Source organism: Vipera berus, assembly GCF_964194415.1.
Source record: "Vipera berus genome assembly, chromosome: 1".
NCBI classification, from domain to species: Eukaryota; Metazoa; Chordata; class Lepidosauria; order Squamata; family Viperidae; genus Vipera; species Vipera berus.
Genome location: NC_138202.1, coordinates 137,443,658 through 137,464,610, shown reverse-complemented (window position 1 = coordinate 137,464,610; position 20,953 = coordinate 137,443,658). Strand labels below are relative to the sequence as shown.

The 20,953-nt window shown below is 39.8% G+C and overlaps 1 long non-coding RNA gene across 1 annotated transcript in view; it reads left to right on the top strand.

Moving 5' to 3' along the window:
* The window catches only part of LOC308676305, a 33,320-nt gene extending 12,653 nt beyond the window's left edge, over positions 1-20,667 (top strand). The window contains exons 2-3 of the long non-coding RNA XR_014028294.1: positions 14,789-14,989; positions 20,576-20,667. This is a non-coding gene — a long non-coding RNA (uncharacterized lncRNA). The remainder of the gene's footprint in view (positions 1-14,788; positions 14,990-20,575) is intronic.
* Positions 20,668-20,953: the final 286 nt, after the last annotated feature.

Below are 20,953 nucleotides of genomic sequence, written 5' to 3'. Positions count from 1 at the left end.
GGTGGTCTGACATCCTAGGGCAGACATGTCAAACTCACAATGTCACGTGACGTCATGCAACGTATCGCAGCTTTTCCCCCATTGCTGGCAATGGGGTGGGCGTGGTTTCCTGGTGACGTGTCCGGCCTGTGGGCCGGCAGTTTGACACCCCTGTCCTAGGCCATAGACAATGTTGTGGGAATTAGTTGTTCAGCAGAGTGATAGCATGGGGGAAAAACTGTCTTTGTGTCTGGTTGTTTTGATGTGCAATGCCTTATAGCGTGGTCTTGAAGGAAGAAGTTGAAACAGCTTATGTCCAGGATGTGAGGGGTCTGTAGATATTTTCACAGTATTTTTACAGAGGATATTCTGATAGTGCCTTCTTCACTGGCAACACTGAACTTGGATTTTGAACTAGATTGGGATGAAAGAGACCAGCAGAAACGTAGGCCGTATCAGGGAAAGGGTTGTGTATCACTGCTGAGCGACATGACAGATATAATTTTGCCAAGATTGTTTGTCAATAATTGTTCTTTGAATATCTGTAGGCTCCTGCTTCTGCCATCAATGATAATATCTAGCCATCTTGTCTTCTGTTGGGCTCTTTTTCAATTGTCTCCCAAAATTCCTCTCCAGTTCCTTCAGCCCTTCTACATTTTTCTTGTTAACCGGCACAGTCCAGTCTAGCTCAGACATGTAGCCCTCTCCTATTTAATTTTTCTTTTTTTTACTTAGCTATGTGCCAGTAGGAATGACAGGCCATGAATAAGGCAGGATTAATAAGTGGGACAAGGCTGGATTGAATTCAATGCTCACTCATGTCTTTCTTTGCATAAGGGGGAGAAATGAGAATAGCTCAGTCTACGAAAGCACAGCTTTTTTGCGGGAGTTATGTGTAACGTTTTTGTGGCAGTTGTGTTTTACTCATTAAAATTTTTTTAAAAGATATGCTATTGGATCTTGGTCATTTATTGCCAAGTAATTCTTCTTGACAAATAATCTTAGATTCCAGAGACTTAAAAGATTATGGTTTGTGGGTTGTACACCCCTGCTTTAGAATAGAATAGAGCTGGAAGGGACCTGGGAGGTCTTGTAGTCCAGCCCCCTGCTCAAGCAGGAGAACCTATACCATTTCCAGTGCTTTATATTCCCACTATGCGGTCTATATCATCCTAGACAAAGAGCCATGCCCTAATTTACTATGTAGGAATTAATCTTACAATTATAAATTATTTCATATAATCCTCATAGTTATAAATATCCTGGAGGGTATATGATATAACTTGGAAAATGCACTGCAGCTAGTTCTCTCTTATTGATAGCCCTGTTTAGCAGCTTTCTGATATTACAACAGTATTAAAACAGTGACTTTAAAACCAGTCCTTGAAGTTATGAGTTTTGCAGTATGCCCAGGGTCATATGATTGAGATCCAGGCACTTGCAAATGGCAGACGTTTATAACCATCACAGAATCCCACAATCATGTGAACATCATTTGTGAGCTTTGCTGCCAGCTTCCGACAATCAAAATCATTGGGGAACCTGGCATTAAAATTGCAAGTCTCAGTCACATGTTGTCTCTCTTAAGGACATGGATAATTCACTTAATGACCACCAAAGTGAGGATGTAAGTCTGTTATCTGTACTATATTTTATATCAGGGATATAAATCTTTCACCAACTTCAGGACTGCAATGGACTTTTGTCCAGCCTGTTAAAAGCCACAAACTAAAAACGGATAAAGTCAAAATCCACAGCGTACTTTTTGCATCCCAGCTCCATATGATATGGGCAATTCTGTCTATTAATGTTCCTATTAATGTTAATGTTACAAGTTCCTTGAATCTAGAACAGGAGAATGAAAACTGATGCTGGGAGATATTTTAAACTCCTGAAATTCTTTGGTGATGTTTTTGAAAACTAAAATCCAAAACATCTGGAGGGTTCCAAGAATTGATTTTAGATGCCAGTTGATGTTGAATGCATGAAAATTAGTGGTCTGTTAATAAGAGATCAGATCTTAAGAGCTATAAGTAAATCATGTTTCATCTCAGTCACGTCTTATGGCTTCAAGTTATAAATAATTCATTCTCACCTACCAGTAGCTCCTGTGCTTGTTTGTGTGTGTGTGTGTGTGTGTGTGTGTGTAATGTGGATGTGGATGTGATGAAATTGAGTGGTTTGCAAGGATGAAAAGCTACAGAGAGTGATAGTGAGTAAGTTTGGTGTAACTTGTTTTAGCTATGCTTTCCCTTTTATCTCTTCCTTTAATTTCCTTAGGTTGTTTCTTACTCATTTTCTGTGTTGAGTATACCACTGGTTATCCCCAAAGAGAATGATGTGGTAGGAATGTATGTATGTATGTCTTTATGGTTTAAATTTATTTTTTTTTAATTTTTTTATTTGTATCCTGCCATTATTGTTCTTATAAATAACTCAAGGTGGTGAACATATCCAACTCACTTTCCTCCTCCTATTGTCCCCATAACCAACAACAACCCCTGTGAGGTGAGTTGGGCTCAGAGAAAGTGACTGGTCCCAAATTATCCAGCTGGCTTTCAATGCAGGACTTGAACTCATGGTCTCCTGGTTTCTAGCCTGATCCCTTAACTACTAGAATAAACTGGCTAGCACATGCATATTTGCATCCATTCATGTAGCTTGGATCCAGATTGATGCGCAGTCTTATTGGCCAACCTCAGTACCTTACACAAAGCATATTTGCTTTATTAAAACAACTAACACTTTAGAGTTCCAGAATCAATTCCAGAACAATTAGAACATAGAACAATCGGATTGGAAGGGACCTTGGAGGTCTTCTAGTGAAACCCCTTGCTCAAGCACAGACTCTAAATCATGTCAAACAAATGATTGTCCAGTCAGTTTTTGAAAGCCTCCAGTGATGGAGCACCCGCAACTTCTGAAGGCAAGCTATTCTATTGGTTGATTGCTCTCACCTTAGTTCTAGGCTGATTCTCTCCTTGGTTAGTTTCCATCCATTGTTTTTTTTGCCTTTTGGTGCTTTGGAAAAAAGTTTTTGTAGGAGCTCCTCAAATATTGGAGCACTGCTATCATCTCTCCCCTACTCCTTCTTTTCATTAGACTTCATTGGTTGTATGTTAATGTTTTTCTTATCAATGGATACTTTAGGAGTGGGAAAAGAAGATTGGAGTGGACATACAGGAGTTAAAAGGGGAAAGGCCTTTTCTTTGACATTAGCATATTGTTTCCACTCTCCCTTTGTAAATGGGCCAAATGATTCATGAACTTTCCAGTATGTTTCTGCAAATGAGGCCAAAGTGCAGAAAAAGATTGCTTCCTATTTATGTCAATAGATTTGGCAGCAACAGCCAACAGGGGAAAAAAAAGAATAATAGCAATAGTAATAGCTATAAACGTTGCCAACACCAGTAGCATCTGAGTTACCGGAAGTCCATTACAATCTGTTATCTATTTTAATCTATTCCACTCTAATTAAAAAGACTCTGAATGTATGTGCTGGCTCTATATAAGATGGGAGAAGGCAAGAAACAGCCACTGTAAGCTTAAGGAAGAATTAAACTATCCAGAGATGGACAAGGGCATAAAACTTCTGTCCTGCCTTCTGCTTACTCAATTTCTTCAGCACCAGTTAGGTTGAGCAAATTTTATAAGATTCGGTAAGATAAGAGAAAAACAAGCTACATAACCCCTGAAGGAGATGGGCAGTCTAGACACATGAAAAATCAGTCAATCAATTAAGCAATCTAGACCTCAATTTACAGCCATTTGCTTAGTGACTGTTTGAAGTTAAAATGAAAAAAGTGACTGATTGTTGTTGTTTTTTTGCAATTATGACTTGCAGAAGCCCCATGGTCACATGATCAAAATTTGGGCACTTGGCAGCTGCCATGTATTTATGCCGTTGCAACGTCCTGGGGTCATGTGATCACCTTTTTCAACCTTCTGACAAGCAAAACCAATTCACTTCACAACCAAGTTACTAACTTAACAATTGTGGCAAGAAAGGTCATAAAATGGGACAAAAACTAACTTAACAACTGTATCGCTTAGCAACAGAAATCTTGGGCTCAATTGTGTTTGTAAATTGAGGACTATGTTGGTACTTGGCAGGTGCTACGCCCAGCCCAGCCAAGTGTAGCAGGGAAGGGAATGAGCCAAAGTGGCACAGCACAGGACTTGCCATGAGAGAGTCGTCAGGAGCTGCAGGGTGGCTGGGGTGAGGCAAAGGCCTCGGGATTGGCACTTCCAGCTCACCAGGAAAAGAAAGGAGGAGGAAGGAATATAAAAGGAGGCAGTTTTGGCGGGAGAGGGAGAGAAAAAAAAGATGGTAGAAGAGAAAAGGCTTTTGTCAGAGAAGGAGAGAGAGAGAGAGAGAGAGAGATGGAGGGAGGGAGGGAGGGAGGGAGGGCTTTTGGAGAGGTGTGTGCATGAGAATGGGGAGGATTTTGGAGGGAAGTGTGTGTTAGTATGGGAAAGATTTTGGAGGGACGTGTGCGTGAGAATGGGAAAGATTTTGGAGGGACGTGTGTGTGAGAATGGGAAAGATTTTGGAGGGACGTGTGCGTGAGAATGGGGAGGATTTTGGAGGGACGTGTGTGAGAATGGGAAAGATTTTGGAGGGACGTGTGCGTATGAATGGGAAAGATTTTGGAGGGATGTGTGCTTGAGAATGGGAAAGATTTTGGAGGGATGTGTGTGTGAGAATGGCAAAGATTTTGGAGGGATGTGTGTGTGAGAATGGCAAAGATTTTGGAGGGACATGTGCGTGAGAAAGAGAGAAAAGGCTTTTTGTGAGAGAAGCCGTGAGAAGAAAGGTAGAAGAGAAAAGAAGGAAGGAGATGTGAATGAGAAAGAGGGAAGGAGGGAGGGGGAAAAAGAGCCTAACCATTCCCCACTGACAGTAATGCTGATGTGGCCTTCAATGAAATCAAGTTCGAAACCCTGATATAAAAGGACGAGGGAGGGAGAGGAGAGGATATAAAAGGCAAAGGGCTGAGAAATTTGTGAAATGAGATTTGCCCCATTTTACGACTTTTCTTGCCACAGTGGTTAAGTGAATCACTGCAGTTGTTAAATTAGTAACATGATTGTTAAATGAATCCAGTTTCCCCATTGACTTTGCTTGTCAAAAGGTTGCAAAAGGGGATCACGCGACCCCAGGACACTGCAACCATCACAAATATGAATCAGTTGCCAAGCATGCAAATGTAAATCACGTGACCCTGGGGGATGCTGCAATGGCCATAAGTGTGAGAAATGGTCATAAGTCACTTTTTCCAGTGCCGTTGTAACTTCGAGCTGTCACTAAGTGAACTGTTGTAAGTCGAGGACTACCTGTACTTTATCACTTTTTTCCTTTTTGGGGGGGTGATCAGTTTTTTGACACATTGCGAGGCGACTGGTGGCACTCGAATATTGCCATATCCTAAAAGTGGTACAATCAGTGAAAAGGTTGAAAAGCCCTGCTGTAAAGGATTGCAAAGGAGGAAGAGGAGTAGGAGGGAGAAGAGAAAAGAGGTCTGTTTCTTTTAGTAGTTTGTTTATCACCTGTTTGGATTTTGCTTTCTATGCCTGAAATCTCTTGATATTTGTGCCCAGATTGTAGATAAGCAAAGCCTAATCTAAGTAGCCAGAGATAAAATCAGAGGCTCCCTTTTTTGGATGTGGTCCAGCAGAGAGGCAGGATAAGCTCTGAAGGTGGATTCTATGCAAGGCCTTGGACTTCAGAACCAATGTAATCCTACGTAACCCTTTCAACACGGCAGCCACATAAACTACCATATGTTCTTTGTTGAATATTTGAGTCAGACTCTTCTAAGTCCTCACAGGCTAAGCTGTTCTAACCCACAGACAGAGCCAGGTAGATGAGCCCTAACTAGCACTCATAAATCATCACGAGAGAGAGGAATCCAATTACTAGTGCTAATTTTCAAACATTTTCAATTATTGCATTTTTTATTTTATTTTAAATTCCTATTGCAAAAGGGGTTTGCTATGAATTTTCCCTAGGTTCTGGTCTCCTTTTTTACATCTTACCATGTCATTACTATGACATTGATTCAAACTATAGTCATCCCCAATAAGATCAACTCCAACAACATTTTTGTAAAGGACTAAGAAATTCAGACAGCCTAAGTCAGAATCATGGTCAGTTCAAGACCATGGCCGATTACTTCACAGAAGTCATTCCCATACCTGATAGGCATAGGCTTTTTATAGCAGAACCTGCCTGAGGTACCTCCACCATGTTCTGGAAAGAGAGAAGTTCCCTGAAAATGAGGGAGCCCCAAAGTTTGGAAGAATAAATCTATGGTCCCGGTGACCAATTCAGATTGGATCCTACAACATCTACCACTAATTATTGTAAATACTGCAAGCTTTGAGTAGACCGTGGCACTTTCATGACACTTTTCCAAGCAATTCTGTATTTCAGAATGAGGAACCAGTGGCAGCCCTTCATCCAGATTCAGAATGATCCATACTCACCTTCTCTTCCTGCCTCTCCTCAAGAGGAAGAGGGCAGGGCTGAAGGGGCCATAAGATCGACTAAAACTGAACTCTATAAAAGGCTTGTTATACGTGACCAGAACGCAAACAGTCCATTCATTGACTTATCTGTCATTTCACTATTTATATCTAGCATTCTTTCCGAGGATAGTTTGCATTTTTTTTAAAAAAAAAACTGTCTAAAATTCCAACTAAAACCAGAAAGTTAAAGTGCAAAACATGCCGGGATAATTAATAAGAATTTAAATAACTACTAGGCACCCAGAACTTACTCATGGGGAAAAGAAATAATTAGGTGGTCTCTTTGTACTGTAACAGAGCTAACATTAAAAGGCCTGAAAGAATAATCAGAGAGGGATGATTGTTGTGATATTGACCACACAAATAAACAGTAGGAAACTACAGTATTTCAGCTTGAGGACTGAGTTGACTTTAGACAAGTGTATCAGGGAGCCAATCAAATGGGACTACAGCCTTAAGTGGATAGAGCTGTAGCCCTAAAGGGGGTGAGGTCATTGTTCAACCTTTATGTGCTGGTCTGGCCCTGTATTCACACTCGTATCATCAGTTTGCCCTTCTCTGTCTATATTTGTTTCTCACAGACATTCTGAAAACCTTCCTCACCCAATCAGAAGAATGTTTAAATGTATAAAATGGTGTCTTATCTGATTTCTATTATTTTCTCCCCATTTATAGTCAGGAGTCTTTAGAATTCCCTTGAAATCCATTTTAGCATCCAAGCCATTTTGGATAAATAGAATTCCAATTATTTCACGCCATCATACTGCTCGTTTTTACTAAATTTCAGGTTTAGTCTCTTTATCTCTAGAATTTGTATCTCTCTTTGGGTGTAATACAGGAGTCCCCAACCCCTGGTTCATGGACCAGTACCGGGCCATGGCATGCCAGCAACCGGTCTGCACAAACAAGCAAAGTCCCATCTGCAGGATGCAGGCAGCACACAAAACCACACCCTCTCCGGTCCACGGAAAACCCTCTCTCCACGTAACCAGTCCTTCGTGCCAAAAAGGTTGGGGACCTCTGGTGTAATATTTATAATAAAACCATACTGTAGTATGTACCAAAATAACATAGATATTACATTGGGAAAAAATATCTAAATTTATTCTGAATCTTGTTTCCAGTGCTTTTGAAATCTGTAGAAATAGCAATTTGATATTTTTCATGGTCTTCTTGTCTTTTCTCAGAAATAAGCAAGCAACAGCCTGATAACTTCAGCAATAAAAAGTTCACTGGATTATTTATTGTAGCATCTTTTTATTAATGGTGATTCAATATTACACTACTTTTCAATGCTTTGGCAAGACAAAGAGAAATATTTTTATACAGAATAATTTTAGAAATGTGTTGTTTTTTTAGCAAGACCTTTGCAGTATATAAGATATTTATTAGTGAAAAATACTTAAAATAGAAATAATGACACTCCCACTTCCACACCAATTACATAGTCCCCATTGGCAATATTTAGCCTTACCAGCAAAGTAATTATAGGAGCCAAATATTTAAAACTTCATATGGATTTTTGATCCTAGTGAAGAAAATTAAGAAAATAATAGCTGGCAACAGATGCATATTTATTAACCAAGATGCATATTTATTAACCAAGGGACTGACAAATCCTTTATGTGTGGTAACTTTTCCATAAGGGTACCATTACATTATTTTTGCTTTCAGCTATTTCAGGGTACATATTGATTTTCAGAAGCTGTCCTGTAGCTTGAAGTAGGTTTCCCAAGCAAGAAAGGTCACAAATATTAGATATTCTCCAAAGATCACTGGCATATGAACTCCTTTATAAGCTAAAAGCCCATGGTTTGTCTAGAAACAATGATTTAAAAATCCCTGTATGTGCATACTCATCTACTTAATTACTATCCAGTATTTGCCAGGGATTTCAATGGGGAGGAGTAGACTGCTCTCTGGTTTAGGGTTATGATATTTGGTATTACTCCTTAAAAGCATTCCTTTTATGTTAGATTTTTTATTGATTGCAATGAATGAAGATTATTCTTGAAATACATTTGCTAAAGTTCCTAGGGCTAGTTAATCAGATTCTCCAATAGCTGAAACAGAAGCTCAAGGAGGAGATCATGAAATTAGTGAATCTCCCTAATGGGACTTTTGAATTATGCTGAAAATACATCATTTATTTTCTCATATCGTGTATGGACAAAGTGACAAATCCATATCACGCAGTCGTTAATTATGACTGTAAATGTACAGAAGAGTTGTTTTTCCATCTATAGCAGGGGTGTCAATCCCAATTTCATCAAGGGCCGCATCAGCATTAGGGTTGCCCTCAAAGGATCAGTTGCTGTTGCCTTCTCTCCCTCAGGCTTGCCTCACTGAAGCCTCTCCTATCCTATCCCCTTCTCTCCCCCAGGCTTGCCCCATCGCCATCTCTCTTTTCCTCCCTATCGCCATCTCTCCTTTCCTCCCTCTTCCTCCTTCTCGCCAAAACTCCTCCTTTTATATCCTCTCCTCCCCCATGCGTTCACTCACTGCCCGGCTGGCCTTTTCAAGCAGCATTCATCAGCTGAAGCTGCGTGCACTGATCCTGGTATCCCCGCCAAACCCCGGCAGCCCAGCCGCTCCAGCTGACTCTTCCCCTGAAGACTGTGTGTGGCTGTCGGCCACCCCAGAGGTCACCGGAAGCCCCAATCAGCTGGAGCCATGCACGCTGGTTCCAGGGCCTCAGCAGAGCCCCAGCAACACTGCAGCTTCAGCTGACTCTCTCCCAGGCCTCTCTGGTGCTGCTGCTGCTTCAGCTCAACCCCTGCCACATACTCAATCACCTCCTCCTACTAGTCTGCTTGTGGGCCAGATCTAAACACATCAAAGGCTGGATCTGGCCCACAGGCCTTGAGTTTGGCATGCCTGATCCACAGTATATCTGTATGTTTTCCTATCTAAAACAGATGACCACAATTGGGCTGTTGGTTCCCTAGAGTGGTATGTGTATGTGTGAGTTCTCACATTTGACAATACTACAATCTATTATCTCTGCTCTGCCCTTTATTTAGATAGGAATTTTTAAAAAGCATTTCATTTGATGGCCTATATAGGGACTTTGACAAAGGAATTTCAGTTGCACAGGGGACACTGCTGTGCAAACCTGGACTCAAGCATCAAGATAAAAATGATAGAAGAGACAATCCCTGGATAAAAGTATGGTGCAGACAATGATGGTTAGTTCATTCCAAAGTACTTTACAAAAGGAATGGCACAGCAAGGAAGCATTCATCATTCTGAAAACCATTTTACTGCATGTCACTCTTGCAAAACTAGCTACCTCTATTGCTAAATTATTCTTTTAGAATGACAGGGTGGGTCAGCATTGTGGATGCCATCCTAGGCAGCACAGCAATAATGCACAGATCTTCCATCATCCATCGATTTCAGTTCAATACTGATATATAAAGCCATGCATAGTAGGGTGAATTGTGTTTAGGAAGAGATACTTAAAACAATCTGTGGGATTGCTTCCTTCCCAAATTTTCAGAAAATAAATAGCAGTTGGATATATGTGATGCCGCATAGTGTCTCTAACTAGCCCTAGTACTTAATTTGATTCCTTTGGAACTCTTCCTGTTTACCAAATGTCCTTCTTGAGACATCCTTTTCCTTGATCAGAAATAGGATATACCTATTCTGTAAAATCTCTAAAGACCCATGATGATGAGAAAACATTTGCTTCTGGCATCGTGCTGATGATAGGCAAACTTCTCTCCTGAGATGGATGTTCATTAGAAAGAAATGTCTGATGGACCAGGAAGAAACCATGCTGCAGACAGAAAGAGTCAAACAAGTACAGTTATTTATTATTATTATGGTTGGTCAGATGTATAGACTAGACTTGGCATTTTTATCCAGCCACTGGGTCCTTCCTGAGGACCTGAGATAGGCAGGTGTTGTTTTTGACGGTGTTAAATGTATCATTGTAGGTTGTAAGCTGCCTTTTGCAACCCGCTGAGTGATTTTTGTCAATGCCAGGTGTTGTGGGATTGTATCCAAGGTGCCTATTAGCACTATCTTGGCTTTCTTTTGCCACAATCATTCTACTTCTATTCGCAGGTCTTTATATTTTGTGACTGTGGTTTGTTGCATAGTCAGCCAGATGTTTATCCACCTATTGAATCTTTCCCAAGGGTATGGGATAGCAGATGTTGTTTGAAAGTATTAAAGGTATCGTTGCAAGATGTAAGCTCTTCTGAGCAAAGCTGCCTTTTGCAATTGACTGATGCTGATTTTGTCAGTTCCAATGCTGTTCAAGTAGTGCTCCAGATATTTTGGAATTGCACCCAAGGTACCTATTACTATTGGCATTATCTTGGTTTTCTTTTGCATGGTGTTTCTACTCTATTTGCAGGTCTCTATATTTTGTGATTGTCTCCTGTTCTTTCTCTTCTCCTTCTGATATCTCCAGGCATTGCAATGCCCACTCTCCAGACTTTTTTTTGCCTTTCTTATCAACAATTGTTAAGTCTTATTGACAATTGTTATATGTGGGCAACAATAATAATTTGTAATTTATTAAGTTTACCTCTCAACCAACTCTCTGTGAAGGAGAGACAGTTGATTTTAACTGATGGGTTAAGTGACAAGTTCTACATCAGACCCAGTCAGCTCTCTCTCTCTCTCTCTCTCTCTCTCTCATTATTTTGATGTATTTCTTGGTCCTAGCTTAGGGGAAAATTGCTTTAAAAATGCCACACAAGTTCTAATGTTTTTTCTTTCTTTCTTGGTTTTGTATAGTCTCCTGGAAAGACAAAGGGGGTGATCTGGCCTCAGGTTTTCCTTGCTGCTTGATTCTAATAATGGGGTGTTCCTAAAGAGAGGCTTTCCTCAGGCAGTAACTTTTCTGTGCCAACATGTTGGTGAATATGAAAAGCTCTACATTATTCTTTATAGAGCTGCCTGAGAAAATTTGTGGTTATTTCCTCATATTTATTTTCTCTCTCAGATTCTCTCTCTCTCTCCCTCATACACACACAAACATCTATCTATCTATCTATCTATCTATCTATCTATCTATCTATCTATCTATCTATCTATCTATCTATCTATCTATCTATCTATCTATCTATCTATCTGAATATTAATTATAGTTTCTAGCTGCATCATTATTTTCATTGTGATATGAATTTTATTATGGGCTCAGAGTAAAGACCTAAAAATTGCTATTATTTCATCTATGACACCTGAGAATTGATAGTACTTTTACTCAAAGAGTAAGGTCACTCCGATGTGGTCTTTTGCAAGCTGGCAATTTACCGCAAGTCTAACTGAATTCTTCAAAAGCGTACCAGTCAAAATGCATGCAGGAAAAGAAATTTCAGCAGGACAGTAAGTGTTCTATAAAGCAAACAGCAATTCCACATTGTTCCAAAAATGCCATTTTTGAAAATACCACGTGGAATAATGAAATGTTTAAAGGAATCTAAAACATGCCATTACAAAAGCCACCACTGTAGCAATAAATTGGCTACCTATCAAAAATTCGGGAAACAATAGTCAAAGCAAAAGTTTGTTTCAGCAGCAAAAACTTGGCAGAGTGAGATGAAGTGAAATGCTTCCCACCACCACCACCACCAAGCTGTTCTCCAACAATGTGAAAACTGATGTCACTCTCATTCTCTTGCAGGGAAAATGGTTACAATTCGAACTACATCAATACAACCATTTATTGCATAAACTAGGCTATAAAAAGACACTGTGTGCAAGTTTTTGCTTTCTTTGCCAGAAATGCATTCCTAAAACATAACAACATTTTAAAAAACAATTTAGCTGCTCGTTTCTATCTAAACTTTCATAACATTTATATATTGTCCCAAAGGATTTAGCGGAATACTCTGGGGCTACTTCAGTACAAACATTTATCTTAAGAGGAAGATAAACTTAGTATGTCAATCTACAGAAAATTTATAAGAAGAAGTTAAATCAAAGATGCTTGAAAGAGTAACAACACTGGCAGACACAGTTATGGGACTGTAGGGACAAAGATACGAAGGTTGCCAGGAATTAAGAAATATGAGATTATCGGTGTTTGGCATCTATCTACTGATTTCTAAGCACTCTTGTATCTGACTCTTGTATATCTAGGATTATTACTAAGATTACAAAGATCACTTTGGCACTTATAATTCCTTCTTAGTCTAAACCAATCATGTTTTAGATGAAGAGCATGTCCAGTTTTGGTTCAGCCCTCAATTTGGAAAACATTCTGAATTTAGACAGATAAATAGGCTTACTAATCTCTTGATTATAGTCCTATTTTTTTAAAAAATAGCTATGATAGCTATATAAATAACCAAATTGCTATTGAATAGCTATATAAATACATTTTGGGTCAAAACTGGACCAGATTAGTGGATGAAGCTGAACATATATTTGTATTTTTATAGTGCTTTACTATTATTATTGTAGGGACGTGGTGGCTCAGTGGGTTAGGATGCTGAGCTTGTCGATCAGAAGGTCAGCAGTTTGGCGGGTTGAATCCCGAGTGCCGCATAACAGAGTGAGCGCCTGTTACTCGTCCCAGCTTCTGCCATCCTAGCAGTTCGAAAGCACGTAAAAATGCAAGTAGAAAAATAGGGACCATTACGGTGGGAAGGTAACAGCGTTCCATGTGCCTTTGGCGTCTAGTCATGCTGGCCACATGACCACGGAGACGTCCTCGGACAAGCGCTGGCTCTTCGGCTTTGAAATGGAGATGAGCACCGGCCCCTAGAGTCGGAATCGACTAGCACGCATGTGCGGGGGAACCCTTACCTTGCCTTAACTTACTCTTATTGTATATAAATTGATGTATTGCTTTACAGTTGTACCTCAGTACTCATCACTAATTGGTTCTGGGAGTCGCGATGAGTTCCAAAAATGATGTAAAGGTAAAGGTTCCCCTGCACATGTGTGCTAGTCGTTTCCGACTCTAGGGGCCGGTGCTCATCTCCGTTTCAAAGCCGAACAGCCAGCGCTTGTCCGAGGACGTCTCCATGGTCATGTGGCTGGCATGACTAGATGCCAAAGGCACACGGAACACTGTTACCTTCCCACCGTAGTGGTCCCTATTTTTCTACTTGCATTTTTACGTGCTTTCGAACTGCTAGGTTTGCAGAAGCTGGGACGAGTAACAGGCGCTCACTCTGTTACGCGGCACTCGGGATTCGACCCGCCAAACTGCCAACCTTCTGATCGACAAGCTCAGCATCCTAAACCACTGAGCCACTGCGTACTAAACAAATTTTTCCATATGGAATAATGTAGTAAGTCACCCATCAGGTTTCATATGAAGATATTCTCTTGTTTTGTTTCAGGCATGCAAAGTACCAAGCAATAACAAGCAGCAAAGCAAAGCTTTTGCAACACACAATTCACAGAACCAACCTGTGAAAAGAGCAGTGAAAGTCAGCTGAGAAGTTATTACCAGAAAAACTAGTTTCTTTTGTGAGACATTCGGTCAGCAGAGATAATATTCTAGAAGTTGAAATGAGAGTTGATAAATGGAAAACCAAGTCCAGAAGCTAGAAAAATAATTCAGAATGGATCTGCTAGCCTGATAAAACAGTTGTTTAAATTTCAGGGTAGTCTGTAATGAAGACTTTTAGATGATCTTAATTTAAAGGGCTACCTAAAAGCAAGGACATCCCAAAGGTGCTTCTCCCCCCACCTCTAAAAGACAACAGGACTTTCTTGATTTTTTCCTTTTAAAATGTTTTGCTTCTCATCCAGAAAATTTTATCGGTTGTAACTAATTGGTGGGAATGGAAAGATTTATATTTTTTGCAGTCATCTGGCAGTTTCTTGGATGAGAAGCAAACGTTTTCAAAGGAAAAAACTTAGAAAGTCCAGTTGCCTTTTGAGAGAGAGAGAGAGAGAGAGAGAGAGAGAGAGAGAGAGAGAGAGAGAGAGAGAGAGAGAGAGAGAGAGACCTTTAAGATAACCATGACCTGTGTGATTGAGAATCTCCATCGGCATAAAAACAAGGACATTTCTAAGCAGACCTCTTAAATCTCATGAAATGTTCATATTATTCAAATAATTTTCTGCTTTTCCCTATGTTTATGATAGCTTTCTGGGCAGGTCAGCATGTTGGGATTTATGAAAAAATAATCTTCCCTGCTAGATTCCAATTTTTGACTTCTACTTTGTTGCTATCCAGTTCACAAAAAATGTGGTAGGACAAGGGTAATTGATGGATCTAGTAGCAAAGGCAGGAGGGCTTGTACATCCAGTAATTTCTAGGCAAACACCCACTAAAACAACCTTCTTCATCCCCCAGGTGCCACCAAAACATTCCAGGAGAAAATGAAAAAAGAGCAACTGAATACCGGAACTATCTTTACTTCAATGGTCTCCATCCAAACCTCCATGACTGGAGAGCTTTGATAAAACCATGCACCGCTGTTAGGATTTCTCACTCCATCCTGTCCTTACTTAAAGAGCTTCTATCAATTTGGAAAGATATTTTCTCTCTCTTCAGGTGTTTAAATGAATTGAGACTTTCATAGTAAATCAAGGATGTGATCACCTGTGCATAGGTTCTCCTGCTTGAGAAGGGGGGGCTGGACTAGAAGACCTCCAAGGTCCCTTCCAGCTTCTATTCTATTCTATTCTATTCTATTCTATTCTATTCTATTCTATTCTATTCTATTCTATTCTATTCTATTCTATTCTATTCTATTCTATTCTATTCTATTCTATTCTATTCTATTCTATTCCATTCCATTCCATTCCATTCCATTCCATTCCATTCCATTCCATGCTATTCTCCCTGACGTCCACCTGGTCAGCTTCTGGGAGTTGAAATCCAGCAACATTTAAAGGATAAATACTACTGTCTGGGTTTAAGAAATAAAGGGAATAATTGTTTCTTTCTCACTATGGTTTGCAAAGCAATGACTTTACTCCTAAAATGCAACGTCTTTCCTGTGTTATCTGATTATAAGATTCTATGGAAAACATTTTTAATACTAGGTCCTTCATTCATTGACATCTAGGACCAGGGGTTCCCAATTTTGGCAACTTTAAGATGGACCTCAACTCCCAGAATTCTCCAGTCAGCATGTTTGGAATCCTGGGAGTTGAAGTCCACACATCTTAAAGTTGCCATGATTGGGAACCCCTGATACTGATAGAATAATCACATCTAATCATTAGGCATGATTATAATTAGAGAAATATGCTTCAGTTGGAATTTAGAAATACTTTTGCCATTAGTTGAACTTAAGTAAGATGAGAAGATTGGCCTGTTCCTGAAATCCCAAATTTGGAATCATATTATCATAAAGTAACTATATTTTTCTAGATTTATTTAGCACTCTAAGTAGTTTAATCTCTCTTTTCATATGCATCCTGCCCCATTAGCTGTGTTTGCTCATGTTTGTTCCATGTTGCCCTTTTACCTCCTTCCACTTGCTTTGTTTCCTTTGCTATTCAAAATCTCCCAGAAACAGAGAACTTTCTTTCGATTATTTTACTTTCTTACTTTTACTTTTTTTACTTTACTATTTAGACTGGTGTTGATATATATGCATATTAAGCATTGTTGTATTGGAAGAGAAAAACAACAACAGCTAATGAACAATTAATGACTTGTCCTGGACAGTTGCTCTGATAACTGGTAAAAGGAGAGAGTTCATTCCATTTCTGCGTACTCATATTTATTTATTTTATTTATTTTATTACATTTATATACCGCCCTTTCCCGAAGGACTCAGGGCGGTTTACAGGGTAATTAAAAACCAAGATACAAAAGTTAAAAACAAGTTTAAAAAAATTATATTTGTCCCTGTATAAATAAAACCCCAGTTAAAATAAAATTAATCCTCAGCCTGGGCCAGAGAGCTCGAAGAGCCAGGTCTTCAGGTCCCGGCGGAATGAACGGAGGTCGGGGGCAGTCCTCAGCTCCACTGGCAGCTGGTTCCAAAGGGCAGGCGCCCCCACTGAGAAGGCCCTATCCCTGGGTGTCGTCCGCCGGCAATCTCTTACCGGTGGCACCCTGAGAAGACCCTCCCTGTGGGAGCGCACTGGACGAAGGGAACTTGATGCCGGCAGCAGGTGTTCCCTCAGATATCCCGGACCCAAGCCATGTAGGGCTTTATAGGTCATCACCAGCACCTTGAATCTCACCCGGAGGGCAACCGGAAGCCAATGCAGCTCGCGGAGTAGAGGTGTTACATGGGAGTATCGGGAAACCCCCATCACAACTCGCGCGGCCTCATTCTGCACCAGCTGAAGCCTCCGAGTGGTCCTCAAGGGCAGCCCCATGTAGAGAGCGTTGCAGTAGTCTAAACGGGAGGTCACGAGCGCATGAGTGACTGTGCGTAGGGCATCTCGGTCCAGATAGGGTCGCAACTGGCGCACCAGGCGGACCTGGGCAAAAGCCCCCCTTGGCCACCTGACGTATCTTCAAAACCCAGAGAAGATTTTGGAAGATTTTGGAAACAGGGAGAATGACCAGGGAAAGTCCTTTTAGTTCATTATAAGCCTGGTAACATCTTTCTTGCAATTTCCATTAGAAAATTTGTGAACTGAACCTATGGAGTGAATTTGGCTATATTAGTGAAAAAAATCTGGAAGTAACCTCTTTCTTCCTTTAGTCTCACCATTAATAACAAGCTGCCTTTATAACAATCTTCAAATGATTAACTGTGCAAGTGTATCTCAGAAAGGGGTGTGTGTGTGTGTGTGTGTGTGTGTGTGTATGAGAGAGAGATACACAAACACACATAAATACATATATAGACATACATACATACATATAAACTCCCACTTTAGATAAAATTACATTCAGTGACAGCGGAAAAAAAGGATATTTGTACAGTAAAAAGTTCAGGTTTTTTTATTCCCCTCAAAGTAATGTTTGCTAGCCTATGGAAAGCACTATTAATGATATGTCACTTGACAAGTTATTCTGCGATCTGTGATCTGTTTAGGCAAATCAGAAGGGTGTAGGACAAGAATATGAGCATTTAGGTGATTTGCAGATCTGCAAAACAGCAAATCATCAGGCATTTCTTTAGCTGGCAACTTGCAAGGACATTGAAAGCTCTGAAATGAGAATGTGCAACAGGATCAGTGCGCTAGAAATTATATTTGCTTTTTTTAGTACTCTCTAGTGGATTCTGGGTATAAATGTGTGCATTTATACCAGTTATTTCAATATGTAAGTGACAGATCGTGCTTTATATAATGGTGTGCTTTCTATAGTTTATTGAGTCTTCAATCCCTTGAGACATTTGCATTCACTAATGCACAGTTATCAAGCTTGATTAATTTGTTTATGAACATGAATCATTTAGTAAAGACCTGCCATGGCAACCTATTCTCTAATGGGCATAGCTTCTTTCTTTCTTTCTTTCTTTCTTTCTTTCTTTCTTTCTTTCTTTCTTTCTTTCTTTCTTTCTTTCTTTCTTTCTTTCTTTCTTTCTTTCTTTCTTTCTTTCTTTCTTTCTTTCTTTCTTTCTTTCTTTCCCTTTTTTCTTTATTTACAGGTAGCTCTTGACTTACAACTACAACTGAGCCCAAAATTTCTGTTGCTAAGTGAGACATTTGTTAAGTGAGATTTGCCCCATTTAACAACCTTTCTTGCCACAGTTATTTAATGAATCACTGCAGTATAGTAGTTAAGTTAGTAAGCTGGTTGTTAAGTGAATTGGATTTCCCCACTGATTTTGCTTATTAAAATGTTGCACAAGGTGATCACATGACCTTGGGACACTTCAACCATCATAAATATGAGTCAGTTGCCAAACATCTGAATTTTGATCACATGACCAGGGCTTTTTTTTCTCATAGAACGCTCAGAACGGAGTTCCGGCACCTTTTTTGGATGGAACCTTGTAGGGTAGGCAAGGCGGGTTGTATGACATGTGTGAGTTCCGGCACCTTTTTCTTTTACAAAAAAAGCACTGCACATGACCATGGGGATGCTGCAGCGGTCATAAGTGTGAAAAACAGTCATAAGTTACTTTTTTCAGTGCCATTGTAACTCTGGACAGTCACTAAATGAACTGTTGTAAGTTGAGGACTACCTGTATTTATTAAACCACCCCTTTCCCCCAAAGAGGGGACCCTGGGTGGTGTACAATAAAACAGCAAAATATAAAACAGTATATAAAAAAATAAATTTTAAGAGTTAAAGTTTTAGAATTAAAAATGAGCTGACAAGGAGAAAGGGAGGGCTCTCATGCACCAGCTAACCCAAGACTGCATACTTTTTTGTGCTCCCCACGCAAGGCTGTGTCTTAACCCTTTTTTTTTGAAGGCCAGGAGAGTTTGGGTCCTCCTCACCTCCAGGGGAAGAATATTCCACAGGGCAGGATCAACAGCAGAGAAGGCCCTCTTCCTTGGACCCTGCCAGTCAGACTGAGGGCTCTTTAGCTGATGAGGTCTACAACATCCCTTCCCTTTATGTAGCCATTAGAGCTCTTTTCCCATTGTCAGAACCTGCATCGGCTTTACATAAAAGGCCACGAAAGAGATCATGCCTCTAATTATGTATTGAGTTGGGTCCATTTAGACATATTGAGACAAAACACACTGGAGTCAATGACACCATTGATTGGCCTAGTATAAATAATATGGCTTTCAAAGAGTTTACTTTAAACAGATATACACCAAACCATAGGCTTCACAAACAATCATGAATGTATAAGTGAAAGGGCAATGAATGCTAATGTCCAGTCAAATATAAAAACTTTATTACAGCCAAAGTCAGGAAAAGGAAAAACAAATACAAAAGTCAGACAATTAGCTAACAGAGGAGGAACATCTACCATCTACCAATGGTAGATTACAGAACTTGGGAATGTTTTAAGTGACCTACAGCAAAAGTGTTTGTTGGTTAATAGGAAGACTATGCTAATCACCTGACTGTCCTGGCATTGTTACCAGAAAAGTAGAAAAGTACTTTTGGTGAAAGCTCAATATGGACAATATAAAAATCCTGTATGTATTTTTTTCAATTTCTTCTACATTATAAGGACCCAGATAGCAGGTTAGAGGAGTTGTGTGATATTGTCCTGCAGCAAGGTAAAGAGAAGGATGTCGCAATATGCCATTGTAGACATCTAGTATGTAGAGTAGGCCAGTGGATACAGATAAGTGGTCATGAATATACCATCAGATATAGTTGGGCTTGTGCAGAGGAATACTAATATTCACCAACATTTCTGATGGTGTGAAAAAAAATCTGGTAAGATATTTAAACAGCTGCATATTCTCTCTCTCTCTCTCTCTCTCTCTCTCTCTCACACACACACACACACACACACACACACACACACAGAGAGAGAGAGAGAGAGAGAGAGAGAGAGAGAGAGAGAGAGAGAGAGAGAGAGAGAAGAATAATTTTAAAAGTTAACATCCTGTAGATGTAATGGCAATTGTTGGCTTCAAACAAAATTGTACAAAGATGTGTACACAGCAGTCATATCCTTCCATGTTCAATGGAACTTATTCCCTAGTAAATATATTTACTGTTCCAGGCTTATTATCTAGAGCCTCTCCACATATTGCTAGATTACCTCATTTTAACTCAGTGCTAAATAACATAATGCAGTTTATGAATTTGCCTTGAGTGGGGGCAAAATATCAGCATTCTTTGTGTATTTGTCAATGTGTTATGATTAAAATGTTTGCCTGTTTTTTTCCTGAAGGCGGAGAGCTTTTCAATTTGAGGAATAGAGGCATGATATGGATTAGGCCTAAACAAGACCCAACTTGTGATTGTAATTTCTGATCTTGCTTTGACGCACTTAGTGTTTTATGTCCCCTTCTACAAATATTTTAAACAGTAGGGCTTTATTTGTTAAGATGTGGAATCCTTGCCCCAGATCTGTGTATGGTAATGATTATCTTGCATTCCCAAATAATCAAGAAACCTGACGTAAATTTAAATCCACAAAACTGTGCGATCATATATGTACATTCCAAAGGAGAAAGAATCTTGGAGTCATAAACAAGAGGTGATTCTGCAGGTTACAACTATTGACAGGAATTTTTACATAGGGCAGGTAAAATTTTCCTTAAGCATTCATTGAGAAATGTGTTTGTGTTTTTTCAGAAATAACACAGTTTTCTAACAGCTAAGAAAGCAATAGCCGTAACTTTTGAAGAAGGCATCGGGAATAACTGGGACATTTATTGGAACTGCATCTACATGGAAGGAAGTGTGTAGTGGGGTGCCCCAGGGCTCTGTTCTGGGCCCAGTCCTCTTCAATATCTTCATTAACGATTTGGATGAGGGGATAGATGGGGAACTCATCAAATTTGCAGACGACACCAAGCTGGCAGGAATAGCCAATACTCCAGAAGATAGGCTTAAAATACAGGAGGATCTGGACAGACTCGAACACTGGGCGCTATCTAACAAAATGAAATTCAGTTGTGAAAAAAGTAAGTTTCTACATTTAGGCAGGAAAAATCAAATGCACAGGTATAG